Genomic DNA, 23,044 nt, shown 5'->3' on the forward strand with positions numbered 1-23,044 from the left:
TTGACTGTCTTAAAATATAGTCCATTATAATTTTTGCTCAGAAGCAAGGCCAATTTTCATTGTTTTTATCTACATTAAAATTTTACATTTAATTATAGTTTAAATTTGGACCACAAATGCCTTGAATCACTAGTGGTCTCTTTCTCCTAGTTTGTCTCGGGTATGTTCCTAAACCATGGGTATGTCCAGTAGGACAAAAGACTACTACTTTACTGTTGGAGTTTTGATCTACCATCTGTCTTCTAAAAACAACAACAACAACCAACATTTACCTTTAATATCTGTTTGGCACTGCCTGTGTTGAAGAGATTTCACAAATTTGAATAAAGAGGGCAACAAATACCGAGTGGCAGTTTTGTTTGTTTAATTTATTCATGATCATGATGTAAGAATAGTATACTTGCTTTCAAAGATAGCAATGTGATGATGATGGTGATGATGATGGTGATGATGATGATGATGATGATGCCTCTCTCTCTATTGTTCTTTCCTTTTGCTTTTGACTAAGTCTTTGTCATTTAAAAAATAAATCAGCCAAAGAGAGGACCCAGTTATTCTTTGACTGGATAGATCAAGAGCAAACCAGAAGAGAATCTCTGTCTCTACCCAACTAAACCTCGTTTCGGTACCGTCACTTCTCTATTTATGGATGGTATGTCTGAGATGTTGTCTCTATCCTAGAAACCAAGAACTTGTCTTAAATCAGTGCCTCTCCAGTCTGTGCCATGAATCCCGTGAATCTGTAAGAGTCCATGCCCTTTGATGAGTTTGCTGCTCTTGGATTTGTACAAAATTTGTTTGTTACTTGGCAAATGGGACACAGCTGGCTTCTGATTTAGAGAGTGTTTTAAATTAGTTACCTCCTACCTTAACTTGATCATTTAAATGGAAAGCACTATGGCTCCAACAGAGTAGACATGATATAAAAACCATTTCCGACATGAGTATCTTGCCTCCTCAGTTGTGATGGCTACTGGTATCTCTGAAGGAAAATAAATAATAAACAAACAAACAAATAAATAATAAATAAATAAATAAATAAATAAATAAATAAATAAATAAAACACAGGTTCTGCGATTCTCACAAGTGGTAAACTGTCTTTGCATTATTTAAGAAAAGCTTTAAGTGTTCGATGAATGTGCTTAGACTAATGACAGTTGATGCCAAGAATATAGCAATAATCCAATACCATTTTGTAAAGTGGCAATTTGTGTAGAAATTGCAGAAAGCATCAACACATGCTGGGAACTTTACATATAAGTGAGCTATAGCGTGGGTGAAGGAGTTATTTATTTGGTCTTTCATTTGTAAATAAGACACTAATCTTTTCCTTCCAAGGAGTAGCTAGGCCAGTTATTAGTAAAAGAATATTGATAGCCTTTGCTCATCATGGCAAAATTGAGGATCCTGACCTTAAAAGTCTTAGTATTTGGAGGAGCCTTAATAAGTCATTTAGGAGGAACAGCAATTCTATAGTTGAAGATGGCTAGATCTATATCAAAATATTTGGGTAGAGTCCAGGCTATACTATTACCTGTCAGCAATTTAGCTTCCTCATCAAGGCTTATATGATCTGGGTCTAGGGAACCTCTCTAGTCTTGTTTGATAGTCTTTACTTCTTACTTGCTCCATTTCAGTCCCTATGCCATTTCTCACACATTTCAAAAGAAGTGTTCTTGCTGCCAGGCCTTCTGTTCTTCCTGTTCTCTGCCTGGGATGATCTTCCCCCAGAGACAAGCTGACATTTATTGGGCAGATCCAGTATGTTCCAAGGCGTTATAAATGCTTTGCATGTTTGTTGTGGTGAATTTTCATGATAACCGTATGAAGTGTGTAGTGACACTGGATGGATGAGAAAGGAGGCAGAGTGATCTGGCAAAGGCAGGATTGGAACGAAGGCCTTGGCTCTCACAAGAAGTGCTCTCATAGTACACAACACCCAGGGTGTGGTTCCCACTCTTCCTTTAACCTCAGAGCTCTTTCTTGGTGAGCATTTCCTGACTATCTATTTAAAGTGGAATTGTGACTCTTTCTGTTTACTTAGCTTTATATTTATGAACAGTACTACATATTACCTGATTGATAATGCCTGTTTACTTGCTTACTTCTTTGCTTATCTCCCTCACTAGAATATATATTCTATGAGGGATGGACATGTTGTGATCCGTGTTACCACTCTATCCCCTGCATCCAGAAGTGTACTGAAATGTACTGAGAGAGGATACGAATTGACTTAGAATTTTTATCGGGTTTAAGGTATCTTACTCTTCAAACACTTGCAGAGCACCATTTTGTGTCAGATTCCATGACAGTTTGTGGAAATGGAACGTGAATGAGAATGATGGGGACTCCTACTTTCTGCTTTTCCTGATGCTTTTCCGGCATCCTAGAAGAAACAAACATGCAATTAACAGACAGTTGCCCAGGATAAGCATCCTTTTAGGGCAAATATAAGGTGCAGCAGGGAAGGGAGGCTTTAGGGAAAGCTATTCCGAGGGGTGATATCCATGTTGAGAGCTGAAGGATGGGCTGAATGGGGATGCAAGACCATTTGGGGCAGAGCAGATGACAGAAGTCCCTGAGAGGGCACATTCCAGTTTATTATTTTTTTAAAGATTTTATTTATAGAGACAGAGAGAGAGGGGCAGAGAGACACAGGCAGAGGGAGAAGCAGGCTCCATGCAGGGAGCCCGGCGTGAGACTCGATCCCGGAACTCCAGATTCAGGCCCTGGGCTGAAGGCAGGCGCCAAACCGCTGAGCCACCCAGGGATCCTCCGCACATTCCACTTTAAAAGCAGTTCACTGTGACTCAGATATAGACTACGAGGGCCAGAGTTTACTGTCTGAGGCTGGAGAATAAAGTTGGGTTTTCAAGGGTCTTGAAAACTATTCCAAGAAGCCAAGACTTTATTGTCTGAGCATTGAGATGCCACTGAATGATTTTAAATCAATGTAGTTTTGATTTAGTATCTGATTCCGTTTACCACCTTCAGCCACATAAGTTGGCAGCATTTCCACTTTCTGGATGGGACGAATAAGGCCCAGAAGAACACATTTCAATGTTGGTGGAATTGATTTAATTTCTTAATGACAGTGATATCAGGGCTTCTAACTCCTACCTTCCCACCCTCTCTCCTTCCTTCTTTCTGGTTGTTATTCTTGTCAAACATAAAGCTATTTATCCACCATCCTTAATTTTTCCAAGGAATATCCATGCACTCACACAGCTTCTAATAACCAGACCCCTGAGTGAAAGCCAGTGACCTCACGGGCGGCAGGGCTTGTTTGTGGCTGGATACCATATTGTGCACTGGGCTGGAATTCTCTGTTCTTCCTCACTAGGAAGCTGGATTTGTACCAGGAACCTCTTATCTGAAAAGGCAGCTCTAGGCTGGGGAGAACAGAGCTGGTTTGACGAAGTGGAGAGGCGCTCAATGTTGGTCTGGCCACGCTTTGGGCATGCGTGAGCGCTCACAGCAAAACACAGCTGGCATGTCTAATTTTAGCCTTGACTGCCTTGAAAAGGGACCCTTAAAGGAATATATTTTCGCTGAAACCATTTGTATTATAATGTAACAGCTGACAGACATGTCAGAATATTACTTATTATTGGTGGGGAAAAACTCTGTCAGGTAATTGTGCTTTTTTTTGTGATGACATCGGGAAAGTGATTAAAGCATCCCTGAATCAAAATCATCATAGATAGACAGTGAGAGAACCAGAGCTTTTATTTATGAAGACGCCTGTAAACCTAATGGGATACCTCCTTTGATGCTTACAAAACGGATGTAAGGGTAAGAATGATCATTTCGGCTATGGCAAGTTGGTCCTTGTGATCTGACGATGCAGGGCTTGCTAATAGTAGTCCTGGCATAGACTCTCAAATTTCTTCAATGCTTAGCATCCTCCGTGTCTCCGAGAAGTAAAAGGTTAGTTTCTGGACCGGGTCTTGGATTCATCTGGCTTTCGTATGTTAACAGGTTCTGAAAGCATCTGGGACACACTTGTTCCATTTTAACCAGCACGGGTCGTCCGTCTGCTTTTATTTTGTCTTTCTCTTCCTTCTCCCTTCGTCCTCTCTTCCCTCCCGTGGTCTTCTGTGTTTGCTTTAGCAGTGTGGCTTACCTTGCCACTTGGCAAGAAAAAAAAGGCAGCTCTTGTGTGGGGTAGATGGAGGGAAGGATAAGAAATAATCCACCGCCCGAATTTGAGTTCCCTGGGTTCAGTTCCAGCGGCAGCAGCTTTGCTGCAAAAATTGCTTTGCTGTTCGAGATAGCCAGCAGAGGGAATCAGGACTTTGCTTGCAGCAGGGGTTGAAGCAGGCTTTTTTTTTTTTTCTTGGAGGAAATACTGCAGCTTTCTGGACTGCATACCCTGCTCCCTGGAGAGGTTCCACCCACCGGCTGGAAGGAGAGGAAGTGAATGAAAGGACAGGAGGAGCCCGAACACCATGTCACTCTGGAAGGGAGACAGCAGCAACCAGGCTGTGCAAGGTTGTTTTTTTTTTCTTTTCCCCTTTCTCTTTCTTTTTTTTCTTTTTCATTTTTTTGTTTCTTTCTTTCTTTCTTTTTCTTTTTTTTTTCCCTTTTTCTTTAAGGTGGGGAAAGAGACAAACAGGAGACAGGAAGCTGATCTGCAAGGATTCAGAGTTGTGCTAAAAAGACTTTGATTTTTTTCTTCTCTCCCTCTTTACAAACGCTGGCAATTGACATCACTACAGACAGCCTGGGTAGAGAACAAAGTGCCTCATCCCAAGTGGACCCTGGCAGCTGGGGGAAGGAAGGCAGGATCTGGGAAGGCTGTGTGTGTGTGTGTGTGTGTGCGTGTGTGTGTGGTGTGTGGTGCGTGTTGTTCTACCAATACCTTCCTTTTTTCTTTCTTTCTTTCTTTCTTTCTTTCTTTCTTTCTTTCTTTCTTTCTTTCTTTCTTTCTTTTTTTTTTTTGGTGTGTTCTTTTTTAAATTCCTGCCGTGTTGGAACTAGTGAGTGGTGGAAGACGAAGGATCTCTGAAGCCTCATCAGTCATCGGGACCATCAGGAATAGTGGTTTAAGAGGACGCTCGGCCTGGGGCACTATACCCTGTCATCGAGTTCCCTGCCTCGGAGATAAAGATTCCAGCTACATGGGTAAACGCCTGGATCAGCCACAAATGTACCCCCAGTACACTTACTATATCCTCACTGTCTCTAAACCAAGGTATGGCTCGACCCACAGTCTGGCAAGCAGTGTGTATCCTGCACTTGGGATGGGAAACAGGCATGTGGATTATTATTTACCTCCCCTTTCCCATCACCTCTTCCTGCTTCTTTGAAATTAGTAACATAGCAATGGAGTTAATGAGGCAGAGGAGAATATGAGAAGAAAGCAAGCCCTGGGATTGTGGTTTTTCTCTTCTAGCAGAGATAATAGTTTCGCTCGTGTTCCTTTGTTGTTATTTGGCAACATAAAGATGTTCCTGATATCCGTAGTAAAGTGCTTTGCAGATGGACAGGGTTGTTAGAAAGGAGATTGTGACAGTGATTATCAGGAACAACAACGATTTCAGAGGCTTTTCTGGTGAGCTGTTCTTTGTGGCTCTGAAAGGGTTTTTCTCACTGGATAGGATGCACCAGGGTGGGGGCAACTCAGACTTTCAATCACAGAGTATAGAATGAAAGAAGGGTGTGGGAAGGTATAGTACGAAACTGACGTCCCGTAGAGTTTGTTTGGGTGTGCTTTTGTTTTTGTGTATTTGCCTTACATATTTTATTTTATATGGAGGGTGATCAAGACTCTAGAGACTGAAGTTTGGAGCTTTACAATAGATGTTCTTTACTTTTCGAAGCTCTGTTTTTCTGTGCTGGCTGCCATCAGGAGGCCTGTGGGTCTTGAAACGGGATGAAATATAACTGATAATTGGACACGAATTGGTTAAATACTTTAGTCTTGGGATCCCTGGGTGGCGCAGTGGTTTGGCGCCTGCCTTTGGCCCAGGGCGTGATCCTGGAGACCTGGGATCGAATCCCACGTCGGGCTCCGGTGCATGGAGCCTGCTTCTCCCTCTGCCTATGTCTCTGCCTCTCTCTCTGTGTGTGACTATCATAAATAAATAAAAAAATTAAAAAAAATTTTTAATACTTTAGTCTTATGTGTGTGCGTAAATGACCATTACGGGGCCAGTGGAAAGCCCACGTAACTAAGCAGTGGGCAGTGCCAACCATGAACTTGATCCTGCAGTTCAGACCTGAAAGGCTCTCAGGTGTGAAATCACTGCTCCAATTTGTCAGTTAAATTGGACTTGATGAGTTGGGGGGGAGGGTGTCGGTAGAGTTTATCGCTTTGAATGTATGGGTTATGTTTCTTTACAGGTGATATTAATTTTGTATCGCATTAGCCAGACTCCACTGTCTTCTTAATAAATAAATATGCGGAGAGTGACCAAGGCGTGCCTGAGTGATCTGTGCTGCCACCGGGACTCGTTGATGGGATTAGTGTTCGGTAATCCAGATGTGTAGCTCTTATTTATTCTGTCTCCCAACAATGCCTATTTGTAAACCAGACGAGGCAGCAGACTTTCCGAATTCTATTAAAAATTGTTGCTTTTTTTTCTTTCTTTTTCAATCGCTCCATGACTCGCCCTGCCCTGCAAGGTCTCCTCACATTGCTTTTGCCCTTGTGAGCATTTAGTTTGTGGGGCTGCTGCTTAGTAGACCAGCCCTCCTGCTCCCGTGCAGTGCAGTGTGTTTAACTCTTGGGGGATTGGGTGGAGAATGCTGTCTGCCTTCCTCAAGGAAATGGCAAAGCAAGGGCTAGTCTAAAAGAGGAAATTTATAGTCATTCCTCATCCCCCCCCCAAGAAATAAAAACAACAAACCCAAGGGTTCCATGAAAAATATCGGACATTCCATCCTTTTACTCATTTGGCTAAATTTTTCCAAATGTTTCAAAATTCATGCTTTCTTTTTGGTTCTTTTTTTGATATGAAGCATATTCAGAAAGAAAACTTTAGATAAAAATGAATGGAATAATTGCTTTCCTGCCTGAGATTTCTTTTAACTTATTGCTAGCAGGAAATAATGTCTTGCACATTATATTAAGGACAGGATGTTGGATGAGCTACACTGATGGGAAGTGTGTGTGTGTGTGTGTGTGTGTGTGTGTGTGTGAAGAGAGAGACTGGGAGAGGGAGAGAGAGAGAGAGGGATTGAGGTAAAGAAAGAAAGTGCAGTGGTGAGGGAAAAGAGGAGAGCCTGAAAAACATAGAGGGAATTTAAAAAAATCTGTTTTGGGGTCCTGTGTAGTTTAGTGTGTAGACAGGCGGCAGCATCTGGATCTTGTTACTTTCAAGCTAGTCAAAGCCATCAACTTCTGGAACATTTTTAAAGAAGTAGATCCATTAGGTGACCTAAACTGATATTCGGGCAATCAGATCAGGGTGGTGGGGAATATAGGATCAGCTACTTTGGCTATCATGGTAGTTCATATTGATTATTATGTTGCAAACTTTCACAGAGCTGTGAAGTTGTCGAATACTGTTTCGGTGGCTCTGAAATGATAGACATTAATAACATTCCTGGAAGCTGAAGATGTGAAAACGTGCCCTGCTTTGAAACTTGGGCACACAGGGAATGAGAATAAGGATCAATCATACTTTAAAATGTGGGGACTTTCTGGCAGCATGAATACTATGTAAGAAAGTACTATCATGACCCAGTATAGCATGAAAACAACTGGGTTATTTCAGTGTTGTCTTTTTGCTCCTTTTATATTTTTATCTTAAAATATTACCTATAATAATTCTGAGGGGAATACATGCTGCTCATGTTTATTTGGTAAGCAAGCCTTGGTGGAATTCACAAAATCTACAGTCCTAGCCTTGGCTTATAGTTATAATCTATTTTAAAAATCAGAGCCAGGGATCCCTGGGTGGCGCAGCGGTTTGGCGCCTGCCTTTGGCCCAGGGCGCGATCCTGGAGACCCGGGATCGAATCCCACGTCAGGCTCCCGGTGCATGGAGCCTGCTTCTCCCTCTGCCTGTGTCTCTGCCTCTCTCTCTCCCTCTGTGACTGTCATAAATATAAAAAAAAATATTAAAAAAAAAAAAGAGTCAAGTCTTCTCTAAACTTTAAAAAAAAAAAATAAAATAAAATAAAATAAAAATCAGAGCTATTTAAAATGATACTGATACATAAAGAATACTTACGGTTGATAAAAATAGAGTTCTGTGGTTGACTATAAAAGTCATATTCTGGTGACATCATAACTTAAGCTGTCCTGTAAAACCAGGTGTTCTTAACTAATCAACAAAAGCCATTTACTGACATTAGTTTGGGGTGAAGAATCTTTATGGGGTTCTTAAAGAACTCAAGGTGTATCATTGCATTTATTCAGACAGTACAAAATACTGAACCTTTTCTTTCTACTTAAATGTGTGTGTTAGATACAGCTGCTCTTTTCTTATGATAAAACAAATGAGAGTAGGTGTCTAAATAAATGGAAAGGTTTCCCTTTCCTCAAATGCAATTAAAGTTTTAGAAAAACTTGGGGCACTTCCCTGCTTTCTCTGCTCCTCTTATTTTCCCATCACATTAGAACTAATTCACTACCTTTGTTGCTTAAAAAGAAAAAGAAATTAGAAATAAGTTACTTATGCTTCTCTCCCTTTGAATAATTTTCCAAATGCTTAAATTATTATATTAGATAAATGTACATAGAAGTAAAATGAAAACCCAATGACTAGCTGATAGCTATCTTGTAGCGGTATTGTTCTAGGATGCATGCTTTCCAAGACCTTGCATTAAAAGCTGTCATTTGTCAATTTTCTTTTGGCCATTTTTCCCCCTATTAAAAGAAGCAATTTAAAAAAGAAACATTGTGATTGAGCAGAAAAGAAGCAATCTTGATGACATGCTTTAATACTTACATAAGAGCCATAGCCAGATTTAAAAAAAAAAATCTTCATCAAAACGAATTTGCTCTTTGAAGGCCACCAGGATAATCAGCAAACTTTAGAGAAAGGGAACCAAAAAATAGCTCATTAGCTTAATGATAATATCCATAATCACGTTTGATTGAGTCACAACCTAATATTTCTCAGCAATTTTGTTATAGCCCATTCAAAGCAAGCAACCTGTTGCTATTGCATTGTGAGACCCAGGGTGAATCGCAATCTGAGTTATTTTGTGGAGGGTTTCTTGGAAAAGCAACTTAATCATAACTAGGAAGGCTAAAAAGAGTAAAACATGGTCACAGCCTGGTGATTGATACTTTGTTGCTGAGAAAGATATTTCCCTCATGTGTGGTATCTGGAAAACTTTATCATCTCCCCAAAACTTTAAAATGCATCCAAACGCACACAGCAAGCTAGTCCTTCCTTCCATTTCCTTACCCTGACCGGGTCACGATGTTTCTACCGATCCAGGGCATGGTTTCTACTCATGCTGCTTTTCCATCAGCCTACTGCTTTCCCGCCTTGGACCATCTGCTTCCCCTGAAGATCTTGCAGAAAGATCTGTGGGACCCAACAGAGTTTTTCTGGCTGCTACTCAGATCGTATTCAGAACCTGGTGTGAAGTTGGGGTCAGGTATAGGGAGTAACTCATCAACTGCACACTGACTTCAGGCTGAGTTTCCAACCATCTGCAGCCTGGACAGCTGCTCATCTCTCAAAGTCTAGCTAGAGCCCGATTGATTGTGCCATAGAGAGAGCAAACACTTGAAACACGAAGGACTAAGGAGTAGGAAAGGAAGAGAGAGGCTCCTATGGGGCAAGGGATATTCTCAAAGATGTGAATGTACAGATCCTTCAAAAGCAAAACAGGACAACCCCTTAACATGCTTCTTGCACATGAAAATGTAGAAAATCCTGCAGAGGGAGGGAAAGAGTTTAGGATTTCCTTAGTACTTCCTGCCTCAGATTTGCATTGATAGCCAGAGTTGGTAACTTGCCAGTTTTAAAACAGCCTTGAAAACTCCCAAGTTCTGTTTTCCTTTGAAAGGCTGAAACACACAAAACTGGTTTTCTAAAAATTGTCCAGCAATAGAACCTTGAGGTACAACTCCAAATATGTCTTTCGCTTCAGGGGGTAATATGATAGCATGAAACTATGATAAATCTTGTTTGTCTCATTTGAGAATGTACACAATTTTAATTGGTTTTGAATAAGAGAAAAATAGTAACAAGGGGCCACTCTCCCTTTCTAGTTGTCCTGTTTTCTTTACCTCCCCCCCATATTAAATTATCTTTGGAATTGTCTTTTCTATAATGCAGCCATTGTTTTCACAGTACTAAGTTTAGTGCCTAGCTAAAAGGAGGAGCTATGTAAAAAGTTCATGTTGTTGTTGTCTTTCTCTCCAGAATCATTCTTAATTCAAAAGAAACCTCATGTCAATTTGTTCTAACAGTATCTTCCTAACAGCTTCCTTTCGCTTTCTCTCAGTTTGGGAAAAGAACAATAGAATTATAAATCAAAATTATTTCTCTGAAGTAATTAAATCTATTAGAGGGTTGGAGGTAGGGCTGATTTGCAGGGAGGGAGACAAAAGAAGAGAAGTAGGATGTAAGTTCATTTCAGGTCTTTCTGGCTCCAGGAATTCTGGAAAGCGTCATTATTGCACTAATATGATTTTACACAATCCTTTTTGACATTATCAGTCTTTTTGGCAGAGAGAGGGCTCAGTCACAATTACGTCCATGCCAAATTCTAAGAAAACCAGTCTTTCTTTAAAAGAAAATCTTTTAGTGTTGGACTTCTTATTCGGAGTAAATGGTTGATGTTTATCCACAATTGGCTTCGAGTACTACATTAAAATTGTGTTTTGTACAGTCTGTAAGCCACAGCTGTATGTGATTAAATAGTGTAATATCAAAAGCGTGTGAGAATAGGCTTTTTTATGCTATAGCTGTTGCACAGCAAGAGAGCAGATGGAACCAGAGGGAGAGCCAGGGCAACAGTGTATTTATGTGTTGTAATACCTGCGTCGAGGATACACATTGCTGTTTTTTGTAGTAGTGGGAAAATGCTGACCTATCTTGGATGTCATTGAAAAATACACTTTTTGAAAATGGACATGGACCTATCATACCAATTTTTATTTTAAACAGAGAGTTACTGTTTTATTAGAAAACACATATTTACCGAAGGGTCCGAAACATTTGCAAGTGGAAGGATCATAATGATTTTCCATGCAGCACACATTCAAATAACAAAAGTGAATTTCTCATTTCTGTTTTGAAATCATAACTTTTTTGCTTTTTTAAAAAAATTTTAAATTTTTTGCTGCTTTAAGCTGTGGAACTATTGTAAGAAAATCATCAGGCCATTTATCCCTAAAAAAGAGTGACAGGTAATGAGGAGAACAAAATATGGTGGTATGATTCTTTTTTTTTCTTTTCAGATATTTTATATAGTATTTGGTTTTGTATGCCTATTGTTCCTTTGTGGCCACTGTTAAGAAGTACATACTTGTACAAAGGGACACACTTTTGGGTCTATCTCTTTAGCAGATATCATAATAAAGAGATTATTTTTCATGGGATGGTTAAACTATAAAGTTCTTGAAAGAAAATATTCATGAAACCTGTCATCTTGAGTTTTCTTGAGCTTGTGAATCTATAGGATACTAATAAGAGATTTACTAGTACGTCATTGTTTTCAGGGCCTTGAAAAAGCCTATAGAAGTAGCTGTTGGTTTTCAAATTTCAGACATTAAAAAGCAATTTGGAAAAGGAAAAAAAAGAGGGGGTTGACAGAGATAAGTTGGATTCTGTTTGTTTTGTTTTTCATGTTGATATAAGCAGCAAATTTGTTCACATTTAAACTTTTTTTTTCATGTAGATTTACTGGTCAGGAAGTATATACCATGTGGAATCAGTAACTGGATATAGCTTTGGAATTCAGAACATTGACATCTAATAGATAACAAATTTCAAGAGTATGGATAACAAATGCTGAGTCATGGAGTCTGGTTTTGTTTTATTGTTGTGGAGGGAGGGAATTCTCTGATTTGTGTGTCAATGGATTGGTTTCAGGTTCTCTAAGATCTCTTCCAGGCTTAGTATTTGTGACTCACACTTTGAGACTAAATGAGCCTGCTTTGATGTATTCGTGTGGTACTGGGAGATGACCTTGGTTTTGTGCGTGTCAATGAGTTTTGTTCAGGTCCCCATCCTTTCTCCAGAGCAGATCAAATACTGCTTTGCCCACTCTGGTGATTGATGAATTTAACTGTCTGCTTCCTTTGCCAATCTAAACCCAGTGTACCAAGAGAAACACATCCATCACCTGGGAGTGGGTGGAGAGCAGCTCCCAGGGGTAGGACAGAATGACAGGCATCATTTAATCATGGTCATTGCCAGCTTTGTTATGTGGTTAAAGTTTTCTCCTTTGGGTAAAATTAGAGCTTATCTAAAGATGGTGACAGTGTGATGCTTTACTTTTCTTCATTTAACTTCCTCTCTGCAGGTGGTTTCAGAACTGAATGGGTAGGCATATGTTTGGCCTAACCAGTGGGGTGATGGAGGCAGAAGGATTGCCTCATTAAGGCCCTGACAACCCTAGTTTTGTGAATGAAACTAGGAGCTAGTGCCAATATGGAAATGACAATTGATAGATGAAATACTATTTTGACTGGAGGTTATAAATCCTTAAAACCCCTAAATTGCTGAATAGTAGTCTTTAAAACATGAGAAAAGAATACTACAGTAACTCTAGTATATGGAGTAGTAGGAGGAAGAGAATTACTTCTCCGGGACACATAAGCACAACCGTTATCTTTTCTCTTTTTCTCACTAAGTACCCTTCTCATTCCCCCAAAAGCTCCTATTAGCTGAATTAATGAAAGTAAATAGAGGGACGCCTGGGTGGCTCAGCGGTTGAGCGTCTGCCTTCAGCTCAGGGCATTATCCTGGAGTCCTAGGATCCAGTCCCACGTCAGGCTCCCTGCACAAAGTCTGCTTCTCTCTCTGCCTACGTCTCTGCCTCTCTGTCTCAGTGTCTCTCATGAATAATAAATAAAAAATATTTTTTAAAATAAAGTAAATAGAACCTTGAATTTTGTTTTTATGAATGATAGCCAGATAGAAAAAAATAGACTTGACTTCATACATAGTTCAGGCAACCCTGATAATGTCCTGTCTTATTGTGTGGAAAGTAAGAGACAATGGAAGAAAAATAAATCTTGCTATATTCTAAGTATTGGTACTAATTATTTTAGGTATGGAGTTTTGGTTTCAGAGTTAGCTTTCCTACCATTATATTGTAGGGTTAAGAAGTTGGTATACATCACACTTCATATGCTAGAATCTTTGGCTATTTCATTCTTAACTAATGGTTTTCAAGCTGAATATGAATCATGCATAGAATTTAAGGAGAGTTTTTGAGGAGCCTTCCTATTTTTATCTCGTGTACTGCTGTCTATTTATCTTAGTCACATTGCTGATTGAGGACGATTTAATGAAAACGAAAATGGAAAACAGAATACTAACTGTCTGGGTTTCTGGACCGGTTAAGATACCTTAAAAGGTTTCCTTACATATGCGAGTCATATTTGAAGCTATTATCGATGTCTGTAAACTCTCATATTGCCCCTTTTAAAACTTATCAGTCACATAAATTGGGTGGTGGCACCCTGACTATAGCTCCTGTTGAGGTCACTTAGCATTCAAGCAAATATACTTTTGAGCTCCTAGCTAGTTTCGAGTGGATGAAGTATTTGAAGGAGTGTGTACAAAGCTTGGAATAAAATTTCAGAGATTGTTTTCTAGTGTATCATACAAAAAACCCATCTGACATACTTACGATGTTTCATTTCTTCATCTCTTCTCAAGAGATGAGAAAAACACTTTTTTGACTTGGTACTCGTCCCTGGAAGGGTTGTGACACTCCTGAATTACCCTCGGTCTTGCTTTGGCCCCTAGGCCTCTTGTCCCTTGCTGTGCATACCAATTCAAACTGAACCATTAGAAATAAGGATGTTGTATTTCAGTATAAGGCAGGAAATTCTGAAAAAGCATAAAATTCTGATGTCCTTTTTAAACTTATTCCAAAAATTAACCACTGCTTTTTTTTTTATGATAGTCACACAGAGAGAGAGAGAGAGAGGCAGAGGAAGAAGCAGGCTCATGCACCGGGAGCCCGATGTGGGATTCGATCCCGGGTCTCCAGGATCGCGCCTGGGCCAAGGCAGGCACCAAACCGCTGCGCCACCCAGGGATCCCTTTTTCTTTCTTTCTTTCTTTCTTTCTTCTTTCTTTCTTTCTTCTTTCTTTCTTCTTCTTCTTTCTTTCTTTCTTTTCTTTCTTTTTCTCTTTCTTTTTTTTCTTTCTCTTCTTTTTCTTCTTCTTCTTTTCTTTCTTTATTTCTTCTTTCTTTCTTTCTTCTTTCTTTTTTCTTTCTTTCTTCTTTCTTTCTTTCTTTCTTTCTTTCTTTCTTTCTTCTTTTTTTCTAATAAAAATTATTTTTTATTGCTGTTCAATATGCCAACATACAGAATAACACCCAGTGCTATCCCATCAAGTGCCCCCTCAGTGCCCACAACCCAGTCACCCCCACCCACCCTCCTCTCCGTCCACCACCCCTAGTTCGTTTCCCAGAGTTAAGAGTCTTCCATATTCTGCCTCCCTTTCTGATATTTCCTACCCATTTCTTCTCCCTTCCCCTCTATTCCCTTTCACATCTTCTTTATCCATTCATCTTTCGATGGACACCGAGGCTCCTTCCACAGTTTGGCTATTGTGGACATTGCTGCTAGAAACATCAGGGTGCAGGTGTCCCGTCGTTTCACTGCATCTGTATCTTTGGGGTAAATCCCCAGCAGTGCAATTGCTGGGTCATAGGGCAGGTCTATTTTAACTGTTTGAGGAACCTCCACACAGTTTCCAGAGTGGCCTGCACCAGTTCACATTCCGACCAAGCGTGCAAGAGGGTTCCCTTTTCTCTGCATCCTCTCCAAATTGGTGGTTTCCAGCCTTGTTAATTTTCCCCATTCTCACTGGTGTGAGGTGGTATCTCATTGTGGTTCTGATTTGTATTTCCCTGATGGCCAGTGATGCAGGGCATTTGCTCATGTGCTTGTTGGCCATGTCTATGTCTTCCTCTGTGAGATTTCTGTTCATGTCTTTTGCCCATTTCATGATTGGATTGTTTGTTTCTTTGGTGTTGAGCTTAATAAGTTCTTTATAAATCTTGGAAATTAGCCCTTCATCTGATACGTCATTTGCAAATATCTTCTCCCATTCTGTAGGTTGTCTTTTAGTTTTGTTGACTGTATCCTTTGCTGTGCAAAAGCTTCTTATCTTGATGAAGTCCCAATAGTTCATTTTTGCTTTCGTTTGCCTTCATGGATGTATCTTGCAAGAAGTTACTGTTGCCGAATTCAAAAAGGGTGTTGCCTGTGTTCTCCTCTAGGATTTTGATGGAATCTTGTCTCACATCTAGATTTTTCATCCATTTTGAGTTTATTTTGTGTCTGGTGCAAGAGAGTGGTCTAGTTTCATCTTCTGCATGTGGATGTCCAATTTTCCAGCACCATTTATTGAAGAGACTGTCTTTCCAGTGGATAGTCTTCTTTCCTTTGTCGAATATTAGTTGACCATAAAGTTGGGTCCACTTCTGGGTTCTCTATTCTGTTCCCCTGATCTATGTGTCTGTTTTTGTGCCAGTACCACACTGTCTTGATGACCACAGCTTTGTAGTACAACCTGAAATCTGGCATTGTGATGCCCCAGCTATGGTTTTTTTTTATTTTTTTTTTTTTTAAACAAGCTTTTTTAAAATTTTATTTATTTATTTAGATAGTCAGAGAGAGAGAGAGAGAGAGAGAGAGAGAGAGGGAGGGAGGCAGAGAGAGAAGCAGGCTCCATGCACCGGAGAGCTGACGTGGATTCAATCCCGGGTCTCCAGGATCGTGCTGGGCCAAAGGCAGGCGCCAAACCGCTGCGCCACCCAGGGATCCCTGGTTTTCTTTTTTAAAATTCCCCTGGCTATTCGGGGTTTTCTGATTCCACACCAATTTTAAAATAATTTGTTCCAACTCTCTGAAGAAAGTCCATGGTATTTTCATAGGGATTGTATTAAACGTGTAAATTGCCCTGGGGTAACATTTCATAATATTAATTCTGCCAATCCATGAGCATGGAATATTTTTCCATCTCTTTGTGTCTTCCTCAATTTCTTTCAGAAGTGTTCTATAGTTTTTAGGGTATAGATCCTTTACCTCTTTGGTTAGGTTTATTCCTAGGTATCTTATGCTTTTGGGTACAATTGTAAATGGGATTGACTCCTTAATTTCTCTTTCTTCAGTCTCATTGTTAGTGTATAGAAATGCCACTGACTTCCGGGCATTGATTTTGTATCCTGCCACACTGCCAAATTGCTGTATGAATTCTAGCAATCTTGGGGTGGAGGCTTTTGGGTTTTCTATGTAGAGTATCATGTCATCGGCAAAGAGGGAGAGTTTGACTTCTTTGCCAATTTGAATGCCTTTAATGTCTTTTGTTGTCTGATTGCTGAGGCTAGGACTTCCAGGACTATGTTGAATAGCAGTGGTGAGAGTGGACATCCCTGTCTTGTTCCTGATCTTTGGGGAAAGGCTCCCAGTGCTTCTCCATTGAGAATGGTATTTGCTGTGGGCTTTTCATAGATGGCTTTAAGATGTTAGGAATGTTCCCTCTATCCCTACACTCTGAAGTGTTTTGATCAGGAATGGACGCTGTATTTTGTCAAATGCTTTCTCTGCATCTAATGAGAGAATCACATGGTTCTTGTTTTTTCTCTTGCTGATATGATGAATCACATTGATTGTTTTACGAGTGTTGAACCAGCCTTGCATCCCGGGGATAAATCCTACTTGGTTATGGTGAATAATCTTAACGTACTGTTGGATCCTATTGGCTAGTATCTTGTTGAGAATTTTGCATCCATGTTCATCAGAGATATTGGTCTATGATTCTCCTTTTTGGTGGGGTCTTTGTCTGGTTTTGGAATTAAGGTGATGCCAGCCTCATAGAACGACTTTGGAAGTACTCCATCTCTTTCTATCTTTCCAAACAGCTTTAGTAGAATAGGTATGGGTTTTTCTTTAAACGTTTGATAGAATTCCCCTGGGAAGCCATCTGGCCCCAGACTTTTGTGTCTTGGGAGGGTTTTGATGACTGCTTCAATTTCCTCCCTGGTTATTGGCCGTTCAGGTTTTCTATTTCTTCCTGTTCCAGTTTTGGTAGTTTGTGGTTTTCCAGAAATGCATCCATTTATTCTAGATTGCCTAATTTATTGGCATGTAGCTGTTCATAATATGTTTTTAAAATCGTTTGTATTTCCTTGGTGTTGGTTTGATCTCTCCTTTCTCATTCTGATTTTATTAATTTGAGTCTTCTCTCTCTTCTTTTTAATAAGGGTGGCTAATGGTTTATCTATCTTATTAATTCTTTCAAAGGACCAACTCCTGGTTTTGTTGATCTGTTCCACAGTTCTTCTGGTTCTCGTTTTCGTTGAGTTCTGCTCGAATCTTTAGTACTCTCTTCTTCTGCTGGGTGTAGGATCTATTTGTGTTTTTTTTTTTTTTTTCTCTAGCTCCTTTAGGTGTAAGGTTAGCTTTTGTATTTGAGTTCTTTCCAGTTTTTGGATGGCTGCTAGTATTGCGATGTATTTCCCCCTCAGGACTGCTTTTGCTGTATCCCAAAGGTCTTAAACGGTAGTATCTTCATTCTCATTAGAATTTTTAATTTCTCCTTAATTTCCTGGTTGACCCTTTCATCTTTTAGCAGGATGGTCCTTAACCTCCACGTGTTTGAAGTCCTTCCAAACTTCTTGTGATTTAGTTCTAGTTTCAAGGCATTATGATCTGAGAATACACAAGGGACGATCCCAATCTTTTGAAATCGGTTCAGACCTGAATTGTGATGCGGTATGTGGTCTATTCTGGAGAAAGTTCCATGTGAACTTGAGAAGAATGTGTATTCATTTGCGTTTGGATGTAAAGTTCTGTAGATATCTGTGAAATCCATCTGGTCCAGTGTATCATTTAAAGCTCTCGTTTCTTTAGAAATGTTGTGCTTAGAAGACCTATCAGTATAGAAAGAGCTAGATTGAAGTCACCAAGTATAAGTGTATTATTATCTAAGTATGTCTTAACTTTGGTTATTAAGTGATTGATATATTTGGCAGCTCCCACATTCGGGGCATAATATTGAGGATTGTTAAGTCCTCTTGTTGGATAGATCCTTTAAGTATGATATAGTGTCCCTCTTCATCTCTCACTACAGTCTTCAGGGTAAATTTTAGTTTATCTGATATAAGGATGGCTGCTCCTGCTTTCTTTTGGGGACCATTTGAATGGTAAATGGTTCTCCAAACTTTAATTTTCAGGCTGTAGGTGTCCTTCTGTCTAAAATGAGTCTCTTGTAGACAGCAAATAGACAGGTCCTGCTTTTTTATCCAGTCTGACAGCCTGCACCTTTTGATGGGGTCATTAAGCCCGTTCACGTTCAGAGTTACTATTGAAAGATATGAGTTTAGTGTCATCATGATACCTATTCAGTCCCTGTTTTGTGGATTGTTCCAGTGGATTTCTTCTTAAAGGGGATTTTTGAGAGTCCCCCTTAAAATTTCTTGCAGAGCTGGTTTGGAGGTCACATATTCTTTCAGTTCCTGCCTGTCTTGGAAGCTCTTTATCTCTCCTTCCATTCATCCTTGCTGGATAAAGTATTCTTGGCTGCATGTTTTTCTCATTTGGGACCCTGAATATATCCTTCCAGCCCTTTCTGGCCTGCCAGGTCTCTGTGGAGAGGTCTGCTGTTAATCTGATATTGATCCCCAATAAATTAGGGATTTCTTGTCTCTTGCTGTTTTAAGGACCTTCTCTTTATCTTTGGAATTTGCAATTTTCACTCTCAAGTGTCGAGGTGCTGAAGGGTTTTTATTGAATTTAAGGGGGGATCTCTCTATTTCCTGGATCTGAATGCCTGTTTTTCTGCCCAGATTAGGAATACATATTCTGGCCCTCTGGCCCTTTCAGCGCCCTCGGAAACCCCAATTAAACGTAGATTTTTCTTCCTCACACTGTCACTTATTTCCCTTAATGTATCCTCATGATCTTTTAATTGTTTGTTCTTTTTTCCTCAGTTTCTCTCTTTGCCATCAACTTGTCTTCTATGTCACTCACTCATTCTTCCACCTCGTTAACCCTCGTCGTTAGGACCTCTAGTTTGGATTGCATCTCATTCAATTGATTTTTAAGTTCTGCCTGATTAGATCTAAATTCTGCAGTCATGAAGTCTCTTGAGTCCTTTGCTTTTTTCTAGAGTGACCAGTAGCTGTATAATAGTGCTTCTGAATTGGCTTTCTGACATTGAATTGTAATCCAGATTTTGTAACTCGTGGGAGAGTGGACTAGTTGTGATTCTTTCTTTGGAGGTGAGGTTTTCCTTCTAATCATTTTGCTCAGTGCAGAGTGGCCAAAAACAAGTTGTATTGGGAAAAGGAGAAAAAGAGGGAAGAGAAAGAAGAAAAGAAAAAGAAAAAAAGAAGATAGAAAAAGAAAAAAAAAGAAAAAAAAGAGAAGAAAGAAAAAAGAAAAAAGGGGGGGCAAACAGAAATCAAAAAACAAAAAACAAGGGGGAGTATCCTCTGATTCTGTATACTGTAAATCCCTCGACTTCCCCTGGAACTTTCCAGTGCTGCTTGGTTAATAATTTGTTTTTCCCCTGTCGGTCTAGCTGGTCCTCTGGGGGAGGGCCCTGCTGTGCTGATTTTCAGGTGTTAGCACTTGGGGGAGCTGCTCAGCCCCCTGCCTGGTGCAGGGCTCAGTGGGTTGTTTACCCCGCGAGGCCCCAGGAGGAACAACCGCAGTGGCGGCGGCCAGCTCTGGAGCCCTGGAGTCAGCTCCTGCAGTAGCCCCAGAGCTCTCCGTCTGCAGGGCCTGGAGGCTCCGGGCCGGGCCGCTGATCTGCTCAGCTCGGGGCAGGAGCGTCCTCGCTGTCCTGGGCCCTCCCGGCCTCTGCCTGTCCCGGGGGAGGCCAGATCCTGGGCTGTGTCCCCGGCGCCCTGGGCTCCCGGCCTGTGCTGGTGGGTTCGCGCTCCCGCCCGCAGCCCCTCCCCGCGAGCCGCCGCCCGAGCCCCTCCGAGCTGCTCCGGGTCAATGCGTGCGTGCGCTGCAGCCCTTTAGGGAGCTCGGCGCGCTCCCCAGGGCGCGGTTGTTAGTGTCCCAGGGGGCCTGAGGGCACCCCCGCCCTCCTGGGGTCCTGCTCAACTGTGGTGCCTTTCCCCGGGAAGGTCGGTGCAGCTCCTGCTCTCCGGGACGGGGCTCTCCTGTCCTGGGGACACTCGCCCCGGCCTCAGCCTGGCTCCTCGCGGGGCCCCTCCCCCTTGGAGGCCTTTTGTTTCTTTATTTCTTTTTTCCCGTCTTCCTACCCTGGTAGAAGCGCAAACTCTTCTCACTGTAGCATTCCAGGTGTTCTCTCTTTAATTCTCAGGCCGAATTCATAGATTTTCAGGATGATTTGAAGATTATCTAGGTAATTTGGTGGGGACAGGTGACTTGGGGACCCTACTCTTCTGCCATCTTGCCTTTCTCCTCTCTTAATATTAGAGATATTTGGATGGCTGCATTGAACTCATATCATCCTGCAAATAAATATCCTTTTTAAATTTATTTTTATTTTTTAGAGATTTATTTGTTTTAGAGAGTTCAAATGAGAGAGAAAGAGAGAATCTCAGGCAGACTCCCTGCTGAACCCAGAGCCCAATACGGGGCTCCATCTTACCGCCTTGAAATCATAACCTGAGCTGAAACTTAACCCATTGGGCCACCCAGGCACCCCTAAATAGCTTTTTAATATGCAAACACAAGCACTAGATTTAAGCAAAAACCTTCACTCCATAAAGAAAATGTGCTATCCTCCCTTACTTATATTTCTGTGACTACTGAATGAATATACCAACAACTGGAGAAGATAACAGAGCTTTCTTTTCTGCTCTACTAAAGTTCACCATGTATTTTTTTATACTAAGCCTTGTGTAGACTTTAACTTTTGTTCAATATGTTTTAGTATCTCAAAATCTCCAGAAAAGTTGAAATTCGATGCATTTTCTTTTAAAAGGATAAAAGGTTTTAAAATCCACTTTTATGGTTCTCCTTGGTGACTGAAGATATTAAACTAAATTAATGATAAATTGAAAGGACAACTAAACCAAGCAGATGTAGGTGAAGAAATTTTTCCATTAGAGTAACATTACTGAAAATGCAGATTATAGTAAGAGATGTATTTGGCTAAATTTTAGGGAGCCACTTTATGAAGTAAACTCAAAAAAAGCATTTCATTAAAAAAAGGCATTTCAAAGCACTTTTCCTAGTGCTGATATTTAAGAAAGACAGAGAAGGGAAAATATTAAGGCCTGGGATTAATGAGATTTATAATCTAGTAGGAGAAGGAAAATAAACCCACATGGATATGTGTGTGAAAAGGACAACCATACAGTATATTACTGAAATAAATTAAAACCCTAACATCAGGAAGAGTGCTCACTTTGGCAGCACAGATGCTAAAGTCAGGAAGAAAGTTTTTTCTTTCTGTCTCAGCCACCTCTACTCTCCACTTACAGATACAGCTTACCTGACAAACATCCTAAAGCTTAATTGGTACCATTTCCTTCCTGGCATCTTGAGCAGCAAAATATATTCTCCACTATCCTAGCAACTTCTAGTCAAGATTCTCATCTAATATGATTCTTATATAAATATTCAGTGCCCTTAGAATTTAAAATAATGGCTGTGATTTGGCAGATCAGTAGTGTTATTTTCTAGACATATTTTGCCCACAGTATTTTTTCCACACAGTCCTCCATGCCATCAGATATGATGCCAACCTCAGAAGCAAAAGTTACTTTCACTTCATTCCGGACATAACTTCTCATCTTTTCTAAGTAGCATCCTTTAGTTTTGTGAATATCTTTATTCCATTTTAGAGACCCATCTTCTTCCCATTATGGTTGATAGTATTCATAATTAATTGAAGGTGAATGTATGTTACAAACAGAAATTTCTTTTTTTTATGATAGTCACACAGAGAGAAAGAGAGGCACAGGCAGAGGGAGAAGCAGGCTCCATGCACCGGGAGCCCGACGTGGGACTCGATCCCCAGTCTCCAGGATCGCAACCTGGGCCAAAGGCAGGCGCCAAACCGCTGCGCCACCCAGGGATCTCCACAAACAGAAAATTCTTTAGAACTCTGGAGAGGCAATCATTCATCATATAGGTAAAAATAATGGCATTGCTTCTGCCTTCCTGGAGCTTATGGGCTGGGAAAGACATAGAAGGTCTTTACTTCTCAGAGATACTGTTTCTCTTTAGTTCATGTCAATAAATCTCCCTGAATCATTTCAATGAATTTTCCTCTTTCTTTTCTCAATTCTGTCCACAGATACCAGATTAATTTTTAATGCCCCTCTCTTATCTTATGACTCATTTGCATAAGAACCTAAATGATTCCTGTATGCCCCCCAAATCCCCCCACCCCTGCCAGTATTAAACTCCTTAGTGTAGTATATAGGCTGTCTGCAATTTAATTCAACTGATCCTTCCAATCCTCTATCATAATGTAAGAACTTACATTTAACACTGCATTAGGGACATGTACTTTGATGACTTTTTGCATGTATTTTCTGATTTGTAGCTGACAATAATTATATGAGATATGTAGTATGTATGCTGATTTTTTTCAGATGAAGAAACTAAAATATAAAAAGTTTGCACCATCACCTATTTCCACACAGATAATGAATGCTGGCTCTGGGATTAAACTTAGTGTTATTTGATCTCACTTGTTCACTACAGTAAGTTAAATAATGGCCCCCAAAGATATCAGGTCCTAAACCCTGGAACCTGTAAAACCTGATATCTTATTTAGCAAAGCCTATGCAGACACATCTGCATAATTAAAGTAACAATCTGGAGGTGGAGCAATTACCTGAATTAAATGGATGAACTCTTAATGCAATCACAAGTGTCACTACAAAAGTGAGGCAGATAGAGACTTGACACAGACACTAGAGGAGGCAGCAATGTGA

At 40.4% G+C, this 23,044-nt stretch overlaps 2 long non-coding RNA genes across 2 annotated transcripts; both read left to right on the forward strand.

Moving 5' to 3' along the window:
- Positions 1–3,566: 3,566 nt before the first annotated feature.
- Positions 3,567–5,172, forward strand: LOC119878250. Its single transcript, XR_005386718.1, has 3 exons — positions 3,567–3,796; positions 4,347–4,495; positions 4,985–5,172. It is a non-coding gene; the product is annotated as an uncharacterized LOC119878250 (long non-coding RNA).
- A 1,157-nt stretch (positions 5,173–6,329) lies between these two features.
- LOC119878249 lies at positions 6,330–22,365 on the forward strand. The gene is made up of 2 exons (XR_005386717.1): positions 6,330–6,479; positions 22,037–22,365. It is a non-coding gene; the product is annotated as an uncharacterized LOC119878249 (long non-coding RNA).
- The last annotated feature ends 679 nt before the right edge of the window (positions 22,366–23,044 follow it).

The sequence above is a fragment of the Canis lupus genome, unplaced genomic scaffold, assembly GCF_011100685.1.
Source record: "Canis lupus familiaris isolate Mischka breed German Shepherd unplaced genomic scaffold, alternate assembly UU_Cfam_GSD_1.0 chrUn_S129H289, whole genome shotgun sequence".
Classification (NCBI taxonomy): Eukaryota; Metazoa; Chordata; class Mammalia; order Carnivora; family Canidae; genus Canis; species Canis lupus.